Source organism: Melanerpes formicivorus, unplaced genomic scaffold, assembly GCF_026170545.1.
Source record: "Melanerpes formicivorus ecotype bairdi unplaced genomic scaffold, bMelFor1.0.p_v2 SCAF_4, whole genome shotgun sequence".
NCBI classification, from domain to species: Eukaryota; Metazoa; Chordata; class Aves; order Piciformes; family Picidae; genus Melanerpes; species Melanerpes formicivorus.
The window spans coordinates 27,663,653-27,680,534 of record NW_027142356.1 but is presented as its reverse complement, the minus strand read 5'-3'; positions in this window follow the sequence as shown (position 1 = coordinate 27,680,534).

Sequence of the window (16,882 nt, the reverse complement as noted above, 5' to 3'; positions counted from 1 at the left end):
TAAGAACATTATACCTACATATGCATACACAGAGCTAGCACTTGAGCTGCCCATTCCAGTGTGGGTTAAACACAGATAAAACAATAGGGTTTTCATTTAGTGCAGAGAAGGCATTAATTCTCTAGGCATGCCCATGAACAAATACAACTGGACCCCATCAGGAATCTCCCAGGAACACTGCCACACACCACTGGGGCCCACCATGATCACAATTAGTTCTCAGATTTGTAGGAAATCTGGAAATAATTCCAGTAATTGTCTCTCCATCTTCCTTCACATCCATCTCATAATCTTCCTTAGCTATGAAATGTTTCTGTCTCATGCTTGTCTCCGTGTTTTATCTTTTCTTCCCTTCCTGAGGAATCTAAAGAATTAATATCAGCATTTTAGAGAGCTAGCAGGAAAAGGATCTTCTGGCACTGGCAATGCAGACACATAAATCTTAGCTGCTCTTTCCATTCATGCACTGCATCCTTGTAGAGTTGCTCCCTGCTGAAACCAGCATGATAGTTGCAAAGTTAAAATTGCTTCTTAATTTGAAAACCTTTGAGTTTTGATACTCTAGACTTGCATTTCCAGGCTTGGTGACATTTATACCGAGGCAGCAGGGTTATTTGGATTTATTTTTCATTATCAGCAGAAGATCCCTCAATATATTATGTCACAATTAATTGGAATACAAGTCCTTGAAACAAAAGAAAAGCAAGGAGAGTGCTTCCTACTCTCATGGTTTTGTGCTAGGCAGGAAAACGTCCTGCCTTTTATAGAGCTCATTTGAGAATTTTAGGGAGATGGAGATGAAGCTCTTAGTCACTTTGTCTATTTAAAAGCTTCTCTGACCATCTCAACTCCCAAAAGTCTAAGTTCTGAGTAGTTACCTCCTAGTTGCCAAAATGTTGTAAAGGAAAGGTTTGGCTACTGGCACATGTTCACCTCATTTCAAGGCTGATATAACACTTCCCTCAAAACTCTTCACAATGAAGACCACTTAAAACTTTCCTTCTGGCTGTAAGCACTCTTTCCATGTGGTGCAGACCACAATCTAAATGCATGCACAGAGCACCTAGGGACGCCTTCTGCCAGCTACGATCATAGAATTATTCAAGATGGAAAAGACCTCCAAGAGCCTGAAGTCCAAAAGTAAAGCCAAATCCACCAAGCCCACTGAATCACGTCACAGAGTGCCATATCCACACATCTTTTTTAACAACTCCATGGATGGTGTCTCCACCACCTCCCTGGGCAGCCTATTCCAATGCCTGACCACTCTTGCAGGAAAGAAAATTTTCCTAATCTCCAATGTAAACTTCCTCTGGCACAACCTGAGGCCATTTTCCCTCATCCTATCACTTGTTACTTGGGAGATGAAACCAACACCCTCATTGCTACAGCCTCCTTTCAGGGAATTTTAGAGAATGACAAGGTCTTCCCTCAGCCCCCTTTAGCAAGTCTCTTAGATGCTCCTCACCAGACCTATTCTCCAGACCCTTCACCCCTTTCATTGTCATTCATGCTCCATCTTTCTTGAAGTGAGGGCCCCAAAACTGAACCTAGAACTCAAGGTGTGGGCTCACCAGTACTGAGTAGAGGGACACAATCATTTTCCTGGTCCTGAAGGTCACTGTTGCTGATCCAGGCCAGGAAGCTGTTTGCCTTCTTGGCTTCATGTTGGCTCATGTTTTGACTATGAATTTGATACTAGTTCACTTGTGAGTACCAAATGCTGTCATGAGCCTAGATACATGTGCCAGCTGTGTTGACTGACTCTAACTGCATTTTGCCTTTTACCTCTCTTGGAAGCTCCAGGGATTCCTTTCCTCTTGGAAAACAGTTGTCTCCTCAGCACAGATATCTCAACCCTGCAGAAAAGAGAAACCATCTCTGCTCTGGTAGTGCTGGCTGTGGAAGCTGCTGTCCTTGGTGCTTACCGCTCTTGACCTGCTGGTCACACTCCTCTTAATGGACTACAGAATATGATCCATTTTCTTGGCCATGAGGGCACATTGCTGGCTTATAGTGAACCTGTCCAGCAGCACTCCCAGAGCCTTCTTTACAGAACTGCTTTCCAACAGCTCAGCACCTCACCTGTACTGGTGCAAGAGTTTATTCCTCCTCAGGTGCAAGACCCTACATTACAGACCCTACAGGGAGTGGTAAGACCAATGCCTTAGCCTGGGTGACAGCAGCAAGGATACAAAGGTGTCACACCTAGCAAGTCGTTCCATTGCTGTGTTCATTTCAATGGCCATTGCTACCACCAGCCTTATGCCACACAAGCTGGCCTCAGGGGGTTGTACGCACAGTGGAGGAGAAAGCTTGGCTGGAAGCACATTGAGCTAGGACTGTGTCTGGGCTTTGGAGAAAAAGAAGCGAAATGGAAAAGGCTCCACCCCAGAAATTCCACCAGCAGAAACCAGCAAACAATTCCTGCAATTTACATCTGCCAGCCTCAAACATAATTAATGTGCATTCACAGCCAAGACCATCTTGTGGGAGAATGTGGTCTACTTAGCTTGCTTAGCCATAGTAAAAAGGACTTCATTTTTAGGGATCACTGCTAATGGCAGACAGTTTCTTGGGGGCAATCAGGATTTAGGCAGATGTGGGAGCAGATGGCAGAACAATAATGCTTTTTTTTTGGATGATTGACTGGTATCTGTTGCCAAATGCCAGAGGTAATGAAAACATTTTGCCCATCTTAGATCAAGCGACAAGGAGTTTTCATCCCAAGAGGTGACAGGGGTTGGGTTTCACTTTTCTTTGTGTGCGTGTAAGCACCAAGCAGTCCCCGTGAACCCTACTCAATAACACTTCTGCCTTCTTTCCTTTCACCTGAGCAATTGTATTTCTCCCTGTATTTTGAAAAGGAAATACAAATATTTAATCCATTTTGTCATGTCTTGCCTCTGCTGAAAGCAGGATGGCATATCTACCAGAGCAGGGGTGTAAAATCTGTCCTGCAGAAGGGGAAATTTATGGCTGCAATTTTTGCAGAGGGGTCCCTGTGATGCAGTAAACTGCACGAATGAAGCATGAAGAGTTTATTAAAGCCATAAGAATCTTGAGATGAGATTACAGCCTTTATACTGTGCCACGCTTCAGGTTTGATAACGCACAGCTCCCACTCGCCCCCTCCCAGCTCTTCTGGACAGGCAGAGAGAGGAAAAAATCCACAGCAGATTGATTTTTATTTCACTTGTAGCATTCTCATTAATTTTCAAGGCATCAGCTCACGTAGATCAAAGTGGCAGAAGATGCTGACATCAGCTTTTGTATCTAAGAGCTTATCACTCCCTGATGATAAAATTACAGGATTATCAAGGAGTGCATCTGCAAGTCTACTGCTACTGTAAAATGCATTGTGACACATAAATGCACAATGTGACACCATTACTGTATCATCTTTACTGGAACACTTAGCAAACATCTCCAGTGTCACCAAATGGCACTCGTGCCTTGGATTTTCTTCCTCAGTTTTCTAGCCTTGGAAATGTTAACTTGAGGCAGTAGCACCTTTTCTTTTTTTTGGTTCTTTGTTCTGGCTTTCCCCAGCTCTGACATGGCCAACCCTGATGTGTTGAGTCACCAACCCTGCATGCGTTTAAAGGTCATTTAGATGAGGTGCTAGAGGATATGGCTTAGGGGCGAACTTTGCAGAGTAGGGTTAATGTCCATCATCAAGTCCAATGACTTGATGATCCCAAGGATCTTTTCCAACCTGAATGATTCTGTGATTTGCAATAGAAAAAAGTGCCATGAAAGATCAGGACCAGCATGGCCAAGTCATCCTTCACCTTTTTCAGAGCTGGTGATGGAATGTTATTGTGCCAGCACACGACTGTTAGAAATGCTCCTTTTATCATTCCAGGTAAAAGAAAATCTCTCTTTCATCTTCCTCTCTAATGCAGGACTGACACAGTCCTACAAGCTCTTAGTGCATCAAATCAATGGGAAAGCAATTTCCCCCAAACCATGGAGTATACCATACCTGGGACTTGAGACAGCAGAGAGAGGTTGCAGAAAGGATAGCAGTTACACTGGCAGTCACACTTCTTCCCTCTTCTTTCTCCTACCGTTCAACAATGCAGGCTTAGAGAGAAGTTTACAACAGCTATACAGGGGAAGGGCTATCTAAAGCTTGGATATTTAGCTTGACATTTTACTACAGTCTGGTTGGTTGTACTGCTCTGAGGGAGTCTTAGAGAAAACAAGTCTGTAACCCCATTCTGTGAATCAGAATGGGCAGATCCATCCTTTCCTGATAATTGTGGTACTATCAAAATAGACCTCACCCAAAGTCAAAATGCATTTAAGGGTTGCAAAGGCTGTAAAAGTAAGGGTAGAGAAGTACACTGGTTGCTCACCATATGGTCTCTTGTGAGACCTAATAATAACCTTCCAGTACCTGAAGGGGGATCTACAAGAAGGAGAGAGACTTTTTACAAAGGCCTGCAGTGATAGGATGAGGTGAAATGATTTCAAAGGAGGAGATTTAGATTGGATGTTAGGAACAAGTTCTGCACCGTGAGGGTGGGGGAACACTGGAACAGGTTGCCCAAGGAGGTAGTTGAGGCCCCATTGCTGCCCATCATCAAGGTGAGGCTGGACAGGGCTTTGGGCAACCTGATCTAGTTAAAGATGTCCCTGCTTACTGCAGAGGGGTTTGGACTGGACGACCTTTGGAGGTCCCTTCCAACCCAGACCATTGGGCTGGAAGGTTTATAGGTTTGCTTCCCTCTGACCACTGGGGTTGGGGAAAGGAGGGAAAGCTATGCTCTTGTTTACCACAAATCTGAAGACAGAAATACTGCATGAAGATTAAACTTCAAAATGCAACACTAGCATCAAGCTGTTCTGAGGATGTTAATCCATAACCCTCACCTTCAAAATGCATGAGCAATCCCAATGGATTGTATTTTATGGCTCTATCCTTGGTCATGCCAGTCCTTACAGTGCTGCATCTTCACTCTGTCTCAGGGGGTTTCTGATTACCTTTGAGCCAAGAAACTGCAAAGAAGTTACTAAAACTGGTCAGGATGTAGGTCACCTGTCCCAAAGTGAGAAACTAATGCCATTTGATTAGGTTTATCTGGGACAAAGGCAAGAAGTTAGCAGTGCCAGCAGACTGGAATTAAGATTCATGCCCTCAGGGATGGGGCAAACATCACCTGCAAAAGAAGGGCATGTGCCACTCTAAGCAATACAGCACAAGGCAATTTACAAACCAGAAACAATAAAATCACAGTCACACAATCACAGAATGTTAGGGCTTGGATGGGACTTCCAGGGATAGAGGCCAACCTCCCTGCTAAAGCACCATCACCTAGGGCAGGTCTCCAGAAAAGGAGACTCCACAACCTCTCTGGGCAGCCTGTTCCAGTGCTCTGTCATCCTCACTGTAAAGAAGTGTCTCCTCATGTTGAGGTGGAACTTACTGTGTTCCAGCTTGTACTTCTTGTTCCTTGTCCTATCACTGGGCACCACCAAAAAGAGCCTGGCATCTTCATCCTGGCACCCACCTATCAGATATTTATAGATGTTGGTAAGATCCACTCTCAGCCTTCTCTTCTCAAGACTAAACAGCCCCAGGTCTCTCAGCCATCCTTCACAGAGGAGATGTTCAAGTCCCTCAGTCACCCTCAAAGCAATCTGTTGGACTCTCTCCAGCAGACCCCTGTCTCTCTTGGTTTGGGGAGACCAAAACTGGACACAGTAGTTGTTTGGTTTTATTTGTGATGGACACACCATCACAACAGTCCATTCTGATATTAGAATGACCTATCATTTTGTGGGTAAATCTTATCAAGCTCACTAGAGAAGCTACTTGTGTTGCTGCTAACAGCATGTCTGTCAAGACTTTGAGCTGACCATAGGCTGCAGAACACCTTCAATGAGTGCACACCACCCAAAATGTCACACATCCAGATGATCTGGATGTTAGCCCATACTGAACTCCATAGAGATTGGCTGCGCTGCCTGAATTTGCTTTAAACTAGCTCATTCACTTTATCTACCCCAGGTATCCTAAGATGAATGGCAAAACCAGGCTCTGTCCAAGAGAAGGAACTCACTTGAGCAATAAGAAACAAACAGAAAGCCCAGCTGGTTGATTAATGGGCACAGTAGTTTGGTTTGTGATTATAAATAAATCTAGAGGGAAAAAAAAATCAACAAAGCAAATAGCAAAAGCAACTACACCAGCAGCAAAATTCAAAGAGCAAATGAGAGCTATGCTAGGACAATCTCACAATGCAGAAAATGCCTTTTGGGGAAGTCAGTAACCACCTCCCTGATACATGATGTAAGGTCATAGAGTCATAGAACAACCAGGTTGGAAAAGACCTCATGGATCATCGAGTCCAACCTATTACCTATCACCTAACACCTCATGACTAACTAAACCATGGCTCCAAGTGCCACATCCAATCCTTTTTTGAACACTTCCAGGGACAGTGACTCCACCACCTCCCTGGGCAGCCCATTCCAATGGCTAACAACTCTGTGAAGAACTTTCTCCTCACCTTCAGCCTAATCTTCCCCTGTCACAGCTTGAGACTATGTCCTCTTGTTCTGGTGCTGGTTGCCTGGGAGAAGAGACCAACCCTACCTGTCTAAAATCTCCTTTCAGGTAGTTGTAAAGAGCAATAAAGTGTCCCCTGAGCCTCCTCTTCTCCCAGCTACATGTGATGAGAAAGTCTGTGATACAAGACCAATATGATGATTATTAAACACATTCTAGACAGAGCTCAGGCTGAAGATAGGATGAAGAAATACCAGCCAGCAAAAGTACCAATACATCCTCTTAGTACCTGTAGCAGTCATTTATCCCACTTCTGCTCAAGAGGATCTTAGGGTATTTTGAAATGCATTTGAATCACAAAATGAGACAATCATTAAGGTTGGATAAGACCTCTAAGGTCATCAAATGCAGCCATCAACTCAACACCACCATAACAAGTAATCCATGTCCTGAAGAATCATGCCTACATGGGTTTTTGAACACCTCCAGGCATGGTAAAATAGCACAAAAAGCTGAGATTTCTTGTGAGGCTTAAAAACTGAGACATACCAGAAGGCTCTACTTTGATAATGTCAAATCTCATAGTTTCATAGTTTCATAGTTTCATTTAGGGTTGGAAGGGACCACAAGGATCATCTAGTTCCAACCCCCCTGCCATGGGCAGGGACACCCCACACTAGATCAGCCTGGCCAGAGCCTCAGCCAGCCTGGTCTTAAACACCTCCAGGGACGGGGCCTCGACCACCTCCCTGGACAACCCATTCCAGGGTTTCACCACTCTCATGGGGAAGAACCTCCTCCTCACATCCAGCCTGAATCTCCCCACCTCCAGCTTCATTCCATTCCCCCTAGTCCTGTCACTACCTGAGATCCTGAGAAGTCCTTCCCCAGCCTTCCTGTAGGCCCCCTTCAGATACTGGAAGGCCACAATTAGGTCACCTCGGAGCCTTCTCTTCTGCAGACTGAACAGCCCCAACTCCTTCAGTCTGTCCTCATAGGAGAGGTGCTCCAACCCTCTGATCATCCTTGTGGCCCTTCTCTGGACACCTTCCAGCACCTCCACATCCTTCTTGTAATAGGGGCTCCAGAACTGGACACAGTACTCCAGGTGGGGTCTCACCAGGGCTGAGTAGAGGGGGAGGATCACCTCCCTCGACCTGCTAGCCACACTTCTCCTGATGCAGCCCAGGATCTGATTGGCTTTGCGGGCTGCAAGTGCACACTGAGAGCTCATGTTGAGCTTCTTGTCCACCAGCACCCCCAAGTCTCTCTCCTCAGGGCTACTTTCCAGCCAGTCACTGCCCAGCTCTTTGTTTAAACAGAGTACGCTGTATCTTAAATCAACTCAGGAGCATTATAAAAGAAAACAAAGAGCATTTTAGCATTAAAAAAAACAACCTGTTATGGTGCAAAAGCCCCACCAGAATGAAATGAAATAGAAAGTGAGTTAAATATTTGAAGTCAGTGAGACAAGGAAGTCAGCATTGCTTAGACAATGTGAGCAGATTTTTTGCTTCAATCCCTTTGCACTAAAAACCAGAATAGAAATCTAAATGTGTTCAGAAAATGTCTGCTTTGCTGCAGCTGGACTACTTCAGTGGAACAACCTCCTTTTGCCAGTTTCCTTTGTAATATCTACATAGAGAGTATGGAGTCTGCTGCAGAAGAAGGCTCCATTACCCTGTTCATGGGTAAGCAAAGTGGCTGTGACAGTGAGAGCAGCTTTTGATTGCTTATGAGCAGTGGGAGTTAATAGGTTGTGAGATCGTCTAAAATGGTGTCTAAGTATCAATGTTTGGGAAATTTCTCTGTTCAGCTGAATTTAGAGAGCTACAGAGTGTTTGATGGCACCAGATGCAACTCTGGTGTGATGGGGATTTAGTAGCAACCATCCTAGTAAGTATCACTACAAATCTGTATCAGATTGTGACCTTCTCAAATTCAAAACATAGAATAATTTTGGTTGAAAAAGACCTTTGAGATCATCAGTTCCAACCATTAACTCAATCTACAAAGGTTGGTGCTAAACCATGTTCCTCAGCACCACATCTCTGCCTCTTTACAAGTCTTCCGGGGATGGGGATTCAACCATCTCCCTCAGGAGCCTCTTCCAGTCTTTGAGAACCCTTTCAGTCAAGGAGTTTCTTCTCATATTCAATCTAAACATTCCCTGGTGCAACTTGAGGCCATTTCCTCTTGTTCTATCACTTTTTCTTGGAGAGAGATGACCAAAATCCACCTGGCTCCAACCTCCTTTCAGGGAGTTGTAGAGAGTGAGAAGGTCTCCTCTCAGCTCCCTTTTCTCCAGGCAGAACAATTCCATCTCCCTCAGCTGCTCCTCCCCAAACCTGTTCCTGCAGACCCTTCATCAGCTTTTTTGCCCTTCTCTTGACCTGCTCCACCACCTGGTATTGTGGGCCCCAAAACTGAACACATTGAAGATATGTTATCCAGATACAGAATCATTAAGCACAACACACCCTACCATAATGCCCCTCTACAACCCTCTATTTCCTTTTCCAACTTGTCAGCTCAAGTGAGGCTTTTTGCAGCAATCCACTGACACCCTACTGACAAATCCACGTATTCCACTGATGTTCTTAGGCTGCTTCTTTGCTGCAGAGCTTCTGGCCACTTTGGCACATCCTTTCATTTGGCAATGGGACTCCTTTGTCAGCTAGGTCAGGTGAGGATCTGCTAAGCTGAATGAAGAGAAAAGCTGTAACTGAAGACTCCACTTGCAATCTTAAAACCTAAATCATCCTAAGCCTCTCCCACCCATCACAAGTTTATTATTTAACTTGCAAAATGTGTGATTAAAAGGTCAAGCTTTTAAAGGAGTGCACATTTTAATATTATTAGTAGTGAATTTGTTGAGTTAATGCCTATATTAGGTCACTGAGTCAAGTATCCTGGCCTGTTAATATTTATAGCCAAGCAAATGGATGAAGGTACTTGGCATCTGCATGGTGCACTACTTGAGCATACCACCATCCACCCAGGAGGTGGCAAATAGCATAGATCTCCATTCACAGAAGAGTAAAAACAAGGCATGGAGGGCACTTGATGCCACAGGCTTGCCAAAGATGACTCAACTTCAAGATGCTGGGAACTTGACTCAGCAACCCTGGCTGCTGCTCTTTCTGAGTAGCAAGCTCTCAGCCAACATGCACTTCTGACCTGAACTGCAGAAAGTTGCTTCTACATCTCCTGACATTTTATGGAGAAGAAACAGAAAAGAAGGAATAACTCCAGGAGAGAAAAGCGCTGAAAGCAGACAAACACGATCACTATTCTCAGATTTTTGTACACTCTCACCAGTGGTTCCCTGACTCTCATGACCTGGGGAGCTCGGAACTAGACACAATACTCCAGGCTTGGTAGAGGGGGAGGAGAACATCCCTCATCCTGCTGGCCACACTCTTCTTAATGCACCCCAGAATACTGCTGTCTTTGGCCACAAAGGCATATTGCTGGCTCATGCCAAACACGTCCACCAGGACTGGGAGCGAAGGTCCTTCTCCGCAAAGCTGCTTTCCAGCAGGTCAGATCCTCACCTATACTTCTGCATAGGGTCATCCCTCCCCAGGGTCAGAACTCTGCACTAGGACCTAGGAATACACAATGCACATCATCATGCCCCTTCTCTGTTCACCTCAATAATTTCCCTCACATATTTTAACCCAGGGACATTTTAACACTGGGAAAGGAGAGTTAGTCTTGGTGTTTCTGCAATAGAGTCAAGACTAGTAAGATTTTCTCCATCTATTTGCAACCACTTGCAATTCTCCAAGGACTAGCTGATATAATCAAAAGCAGCATGAGGGTGGTCCCAGATATGTAAAATGTATAATTCTTCAGGAAAAGAAAGTTATGCTCTGGGAGAATGGGAACACTACCAGTGTGGTGTCCATCCACAAGAAGGGCCGGCTGGATGAGCCAGGGAATTACAGGCCTGCCAGCCTGACCTCAGTGCCAGGCAAGATCATGGAACAGGTCATCCTGAGTGCAATTACACAGCACTTAGAGGATGGCCAAGGGATCAGGCCCAGCCAGCATGGATTTAGGAAGGGCAGGTCCCGCCTGACCAAACTGATCTTCTTCTATGATCAGGTGACCCACCTGGTGGATGTGGGGAGGCCTGTGGATGTAGTCTACCTGGACTTCAGCAAGGCTTTTGACACTGTCCCCCACAGCAAACTCCTGGCCAAGCTGTCAGCCCATGGCTTGGACAGCAACATTCTGTGCTGGGTTAGAAACTGGCTGAGCCCAGAGAGTGGTGGTGAATGGTGCCACGTCCAGCTGGCAGCCAGTCACTAGTGGTGTCCCCCAAGGATCAGTGCTGGGCCCCATGCTCTTTAATATTCCATTCCATTCCATCCCATTCCATCCCATCCCACTCCACTAGCCAGACACAAGAAGAGGAGAAGCCTCCCTGCCTACACTGGTGCAGAAGTTCTTGGCAGAGCCAAAATATGAATGCCTGTTGTGTTTTCATGGTACTAGATCTCTGTAGTTTGTAAACCTGCTGCATTTCCTACCCAGGACTAAAAAGGCTCATGTGCAGAGGGATAAGGTAAGTTGTGCCTTAGTCACTGATCCCTCTTTCTGTCTTATCAGATGAAGTTTTCACCATAAGTGTTGAGCAGGAATGATGAACAACATGCCTTCAAACAGTCATTATGAAAAAAAAAAGGAAACCTTTGTGTCTTAAGCCTAACAGTATTTTTTTAAGAAGGTTTTTCATTGAGACAATAAAATTGAAGAAATTTATAGACATTGATTATTAATCTGAGGAAGGAAAGGAAGCAAAAGGAACACAAAGCTGATGACTATTCCTGGAAGTAATGCTAAGGCTCTGTTACAAATCAAAAGAGAAGAACATAAACTTCAAAGAGTAATAGATGAGCAAGTGAATCTATTAGTTTTATCATACTGCTTTCTATCATCCTTTGTTAAGTTTTCTTTCTCACTAGCTCTTATTTTGCAAAATTATTGAATAATGCTCTCATTCCCTGATAACATATACAGCAAAGATGTTAGGGATATGCAAGTTGATCTCAGGGTAGAAAGATCCAAGAAAGGCACTGAGGTGCTGGAGAGTGTCCAGAGAAGGGCAATAAAACTGGTGAATAGAATAGAATAGAATAGAATAGAATAGAATAGAATAGAATAGAATAGAATAGAATAGAATAGAATAGAATAGAATAGAATAGAATAGAATAGAATAGAATAGAATAGACCAGACCATACCAGACCAGGTTGGAAGAGACCTTCAAGATCATTGCGTCCAACCTATCATCCAACACCACCTAATCAACTAACCCATGCAACCAAGTGCCCTGTCAAGTCTCCTCCTGAACACCTCCAGTGATGGTGATCTGCAGAAGAGGTCAGGTGAGGAGCAGCTGAGGGAGCTGGGGTTGCTTAGCCTGAAGAAAATGAAGCTGAGGGGTGACCTCATTGCTCTCTGCCAGAAAGAAAGATATTGGTCTCTTCTCCCTGGTAATGAGTAATAAGGAGAAGACGAAATCAGCTAAGGTTGTACCAGGGAAGATTTAAGTTGGATATGAGAGGAAACTTCTTCCCTGACAGGGTTCTCAAAATACAGGTTCTGAGGGAGGTGGTTGAATCCTCATTCCTGGAGGTGTTTCAAAGAGGCTGAGATGTGGTGCTGAGAGCACCACACCAGCCTTAGTAGATTTAGAGAATGGTTGGAATTGATGATCTTAAGGGTATTTTCCTACCAAAATGATTCTATATTTTGAGTTTGGGAAGGTCATAAGCTAATATGGACTTGTAGTGATATTTACTAGGATTGCTGTTACTAAATCTGTCAGCACACCAGAGTTGCATCTGGTCCCATCAAACATGCTGTAGCTCTCCAAATTCAGCTGAACAGAGAAATTTCCCAGGCATGACTTAAAAGACTTTTTTTGGCAAACATTTATACTTAAAGCTGAAAGGGAGACCACTTCAAAGAGATCTCAAGTGTCTGTTACAACTGGAACAATTCTGTGCTTCTATGATCTCCATCAGGATTCCCAGAAATTGGGACTTTTAAAGATGTTTGTCCTTGGGGAATTGTGCTTGACAGTGCTAATAATATGTCTTCGTCTCTGTGGCACACTTCTTCCATCTCCCTGGCTACTGCTAAGAGCTGAACACCTACAAGAATCAGGCTGCATTAATCCCCACAGAGAGACATTTCAAGAGAATTTGTAGGTGCAGTATGGAAGGAAAACAAAAATAAAGAGACACTTCAAGATAGAGGCTGGAATACCTTCTGCTATTGCAAAGCATGGCATTGGTTTTCCCATAAACATCACTCACAGAATCATTATGGTTTGAAAGGACCTTTAAGATCATCATTTAACTCTCCCAGGGCCACTGCTATCCCATATCTCTGAGCAACATATCTAGACAGCTATTTAAATATATCCAGGTCCCTTCCAACCCAAGCCATTCTCTCAGCCTTTCCTCATGTGGCTTTTTCCACACAGGAAACCTCAAGCACTGAGGAGTGAGGGTGTTACCTTTGAGGGCAATCCTCTCTCCATGGTTTATTACACCCAAATATAAACCAAGTTTGCTTAATCCCTGGGTAACACCTGCACTTTATGCATATTTTCTTCCTTAAACAAAGATTAAATGCCACGTGCAACAAACAAATGGTTCAGAAATATCTTTCACATTAATCACCCTAGTTCCAAACTGGTGTCAATCCATTTATCACGAGTGTGATACTTCCAGAAGAAGGATGGGTAAGCAAACTGCCACAAAATACAGAATAGAATAGAATTAAACAGGTTGGAAAAGACCTTCAAGATCATTGAGTCCAACCTATTATCCAACACCACTGATTACAACTAAACCATGGCACCAAGCGCCCCATCCAGTCTGTTTTTAAACACTTCCAGTGACAGTGACTCCACCACCTCCCTGGGCAGCCCATTCCAATGGCCAATCACTCTTTCTGTGAAGAACTTTGTCCTAACATCCAGTTTAAACCTCCCCTGGTGCAGCTTGAGACTGTGTCCTCTTGTTCTGGTGCTGGCTGCCTGGTAGAAGAGACCAACCCCCACCTAGCTACAATTTCCATTCAGGTAGTTGTAGAGAGCGATAAGGTCTCCCCCGAGCCTCCTCTTCCCCAGACTAAGCAACCCCAGCTCCCTCAGCCTCTCCTCCTAGGGCTTGTGTTCCAAACCCCTCCCCAGCTTTGTTGCCCTCCTCTAGACACGCCCCAGCAAGTCAGCATCTTTCCTAAACTGAGGGGCCCAGAACTGGACACAGGACTCAAGGTGTGGCCTAACCAGTGCTGAGTACAGGGGCAGAATGACCTCCTTGCTGCTGCTGGCCACACTGTTCCTGATACAGAGCAGGATGCCATTGGCCTTCTTGGCCACCTGGGCACACTGCTGGCTGATGTTCAGCTTACTATCAACCAGTACCCCCAGGTCCCTCACTGCCTGGCTGCTCTCCAGCCATTCTGACCCCAGCCTGTAGAACTGCATGGGGTTGTTGTAGCCAACGTGTAGAACCCTTCTGGATTACAGGGCAACTATACTGCTCCCTGCCTCCATCTGCCAGCTCAGGAGGCCAGTTGTCTGGAAGACAACCTATCTTGCTATTAAAAATTGAGGCAAAGAAGGTGTTAAGTACCTCTGCTTTTTCCTCATCTCTTGTTACAATATTCCCCTCCATCTCCACTAAAGAGTGAAGGTTGTCCTTGCCCCTCCTTTTGCCATTAATATATTTATGAAAGCATTCTTTGTTGTCCTTCACAGCAGTGGCCAGTCTAAGCTCTAAATGGGCTTTTGCCTCTCTAATTATTTTCCTACATGACCTAGCAACATCCTTAGACATTTCATTTCATAGTCCAGTGTTGGTAGAAAGGCAAACATGAAAGAAGCCATCAAACCTAGGCTCACACAAATTTATCCATGCTTAAAGAACAAGGGGACCATTTGTCGTGTCGACATGTGTGAAAGTTAAAAGTGGGAATTGCCAGTATGAAAATGAAAAGTGGGAATTACCAATCAGAATCTATACAACAGCAAGAAGTACTCCTGTGAATACTGCAGTGGGGAATGTGTCAATACAGCACATTTTATTTTCCAGATCCTTCCATTTCCAAGAGCTCAACAGAGAAATGTTAGTATACAACACAGTTCACTGATTTCTTATCAGGACAAAGCACACTGGATTTCCCCTTGAATTAAATGCTCACTAACAGGCAGCACATATTAAGTAGACTCCATTCCAAACAATGCTCACTCTCCATTTAAATTGACTTAAACACTGAGCTGCTGGAGTGGGTACTGATAAGGGACAAGGAAGCTGGTGATGGGTCTGGAGAACAGGTCTGGTGAGGAGCAGCTTAGAGAACTTAGATGGTTTAGTCTGGAGAAAAGGAGACCTCATTGCTCTCTATGACTTCCAAAAGAAAGTTGGAATGAGGTGGGTGTTGGTTGCTTCTTCCTAATAACAAGTGATAGGAGGAGAGGAAATGACCTCAAGTTGCCCCAATGGAGGTTTAGGTTAGCTATGAGAAGAAACTTTTTGACTGAAAGGGTTCTTCTCTTTGGTCTGACTTTGCTCAGACCCTGCTCAGGAAGGTCTGGAGAAAGCTACCTGGCCTTTATGCAGTCTACATCTAACTCCTCTGCTGAGAGCCTGGCACATTGAAAGCTGCCTTCTAAACAACTCTCTGGTTTTGCACGTTTTTCACTCTTCCTCTCCTCAAAGCCTATCCAAAGCATGAAGAGTGGACAGCATCACCAAAGGCCAGGTTGTGGGGGAATACTGCCTATGCAGCTACCCACCACATTGAGGGTCCTAGGGTGAGAGGCAGCACAGTGGCAAGACAGGGCAAGCACAGCTTCTACCCAGAGAACAGTTAAGTTTGCAGTTCAGCTCAGGCTTGGCACCAGGCTCAGCAATAGGCTGCAAGAGTTTGTCTCTCCAGCCCCCACTTCCCTCCATTTTATAAGCAAATATCCTAATTGGAGTCACCTTGGTAAATTAAATAAATGAGGTCTCCTGTTCTTGCAGGGAGGAAAGACCTCCATCCCTGAAAGTGTTTAAGCAGCATTAGGACCTGGCACTTAGGGACATGGTTTAATGCTGACCCTTCAGTGCTGGGTTGAGGGTTGGACTGGATGAACTTTGAGCTTTTTATAACCAGATACATTCTGTGAGAGAGATGAAAAAGCATCAGGTGCTGGCTTCTTTTTTTTTTCATGAATGCAGCCCTGTGGATCTTCCATTAGCACCAAAGAGCTTGGTAAACACATTCATGCTGAGAACATACTCTGCCCTCATACCTTCATTGAAAGGGCAACAAAAGTAGTGAATGAATGGCATCCCTAAATAGAGTGGTTAACAGAGTGTCACTGACAAACAAGATAACATGCCTGCAGCCAAGGAAACACCTTTTATTATCAGCAGGAAAAAGCAAGTGATGCAGGGTTTCTTTCAAATTCCTATTTACACATCTCATAAAACCCTGATTCCCTCTAGTCCTGCCCATGAAAGCACTTCAAATTCATTTCTGCTAGTAACCCTATTCACTGTGATGACAGCAGGCTTTAGTTCCTGTAAAACAGCAAGACATTGTGGGGCTTTCTCCTGCAGACAAAGGAAAATCTCATCCACCAAGACCTGGTAGATGACAGTGAGCATTGTGACAGATGCACAGGAAGCTGAGGATGCAGGTCAAAGAGAAACACTGCAGTAAGACTGTTAGAACCATCAGGAAATGAGAGACAAGATGCTGTGATGCAGAGCCATGAAGATAATGAAGGGATAGGAATATCTCCCTTCTGAGGAAAGGCTGAGGGAGCTGGGGCTCTTTAGCTGGGAGAGGAGCCTAAGGGGTGACCTCATTCACCTTTATATAGATGCAAGGGGCAGCGTCAGGAGGACAGAGCCAGGCTCTGCTCAGTGATGCCAAATGATAGGACAAGGGACAATGGGTGCCAGCTGGAGCAAAAGAGTTTCCACAGGAAGAGAAGGAGAAACTCTTTCACTATGAGAGTGACAAAACACAGAAATGGGCTGCCCAGAGAGGTTAGGGAGTCTCCTTCTCTAGATACCTTCCTGTGTGACCAGCCCTATATGATCCTGCTCTGGCTGAGGGGGTTGGACTGGATGATCATTCAAGGTCCTTTCCAACCCCTAGCATTCTGTGATTTTGTGAGGTGATAATTATACTTCTGACAGAAATATGAGGCCATGAGAGCAACATCTCAGGGCCTCAGCAGAGGTATGCTCTACAGGCTAGGAGGTTCTGTAACACCAAAGATCTTGTCATCTAAAGAGACAGAATGACACAATACTTGACAGGGAGTAGATAGAGAA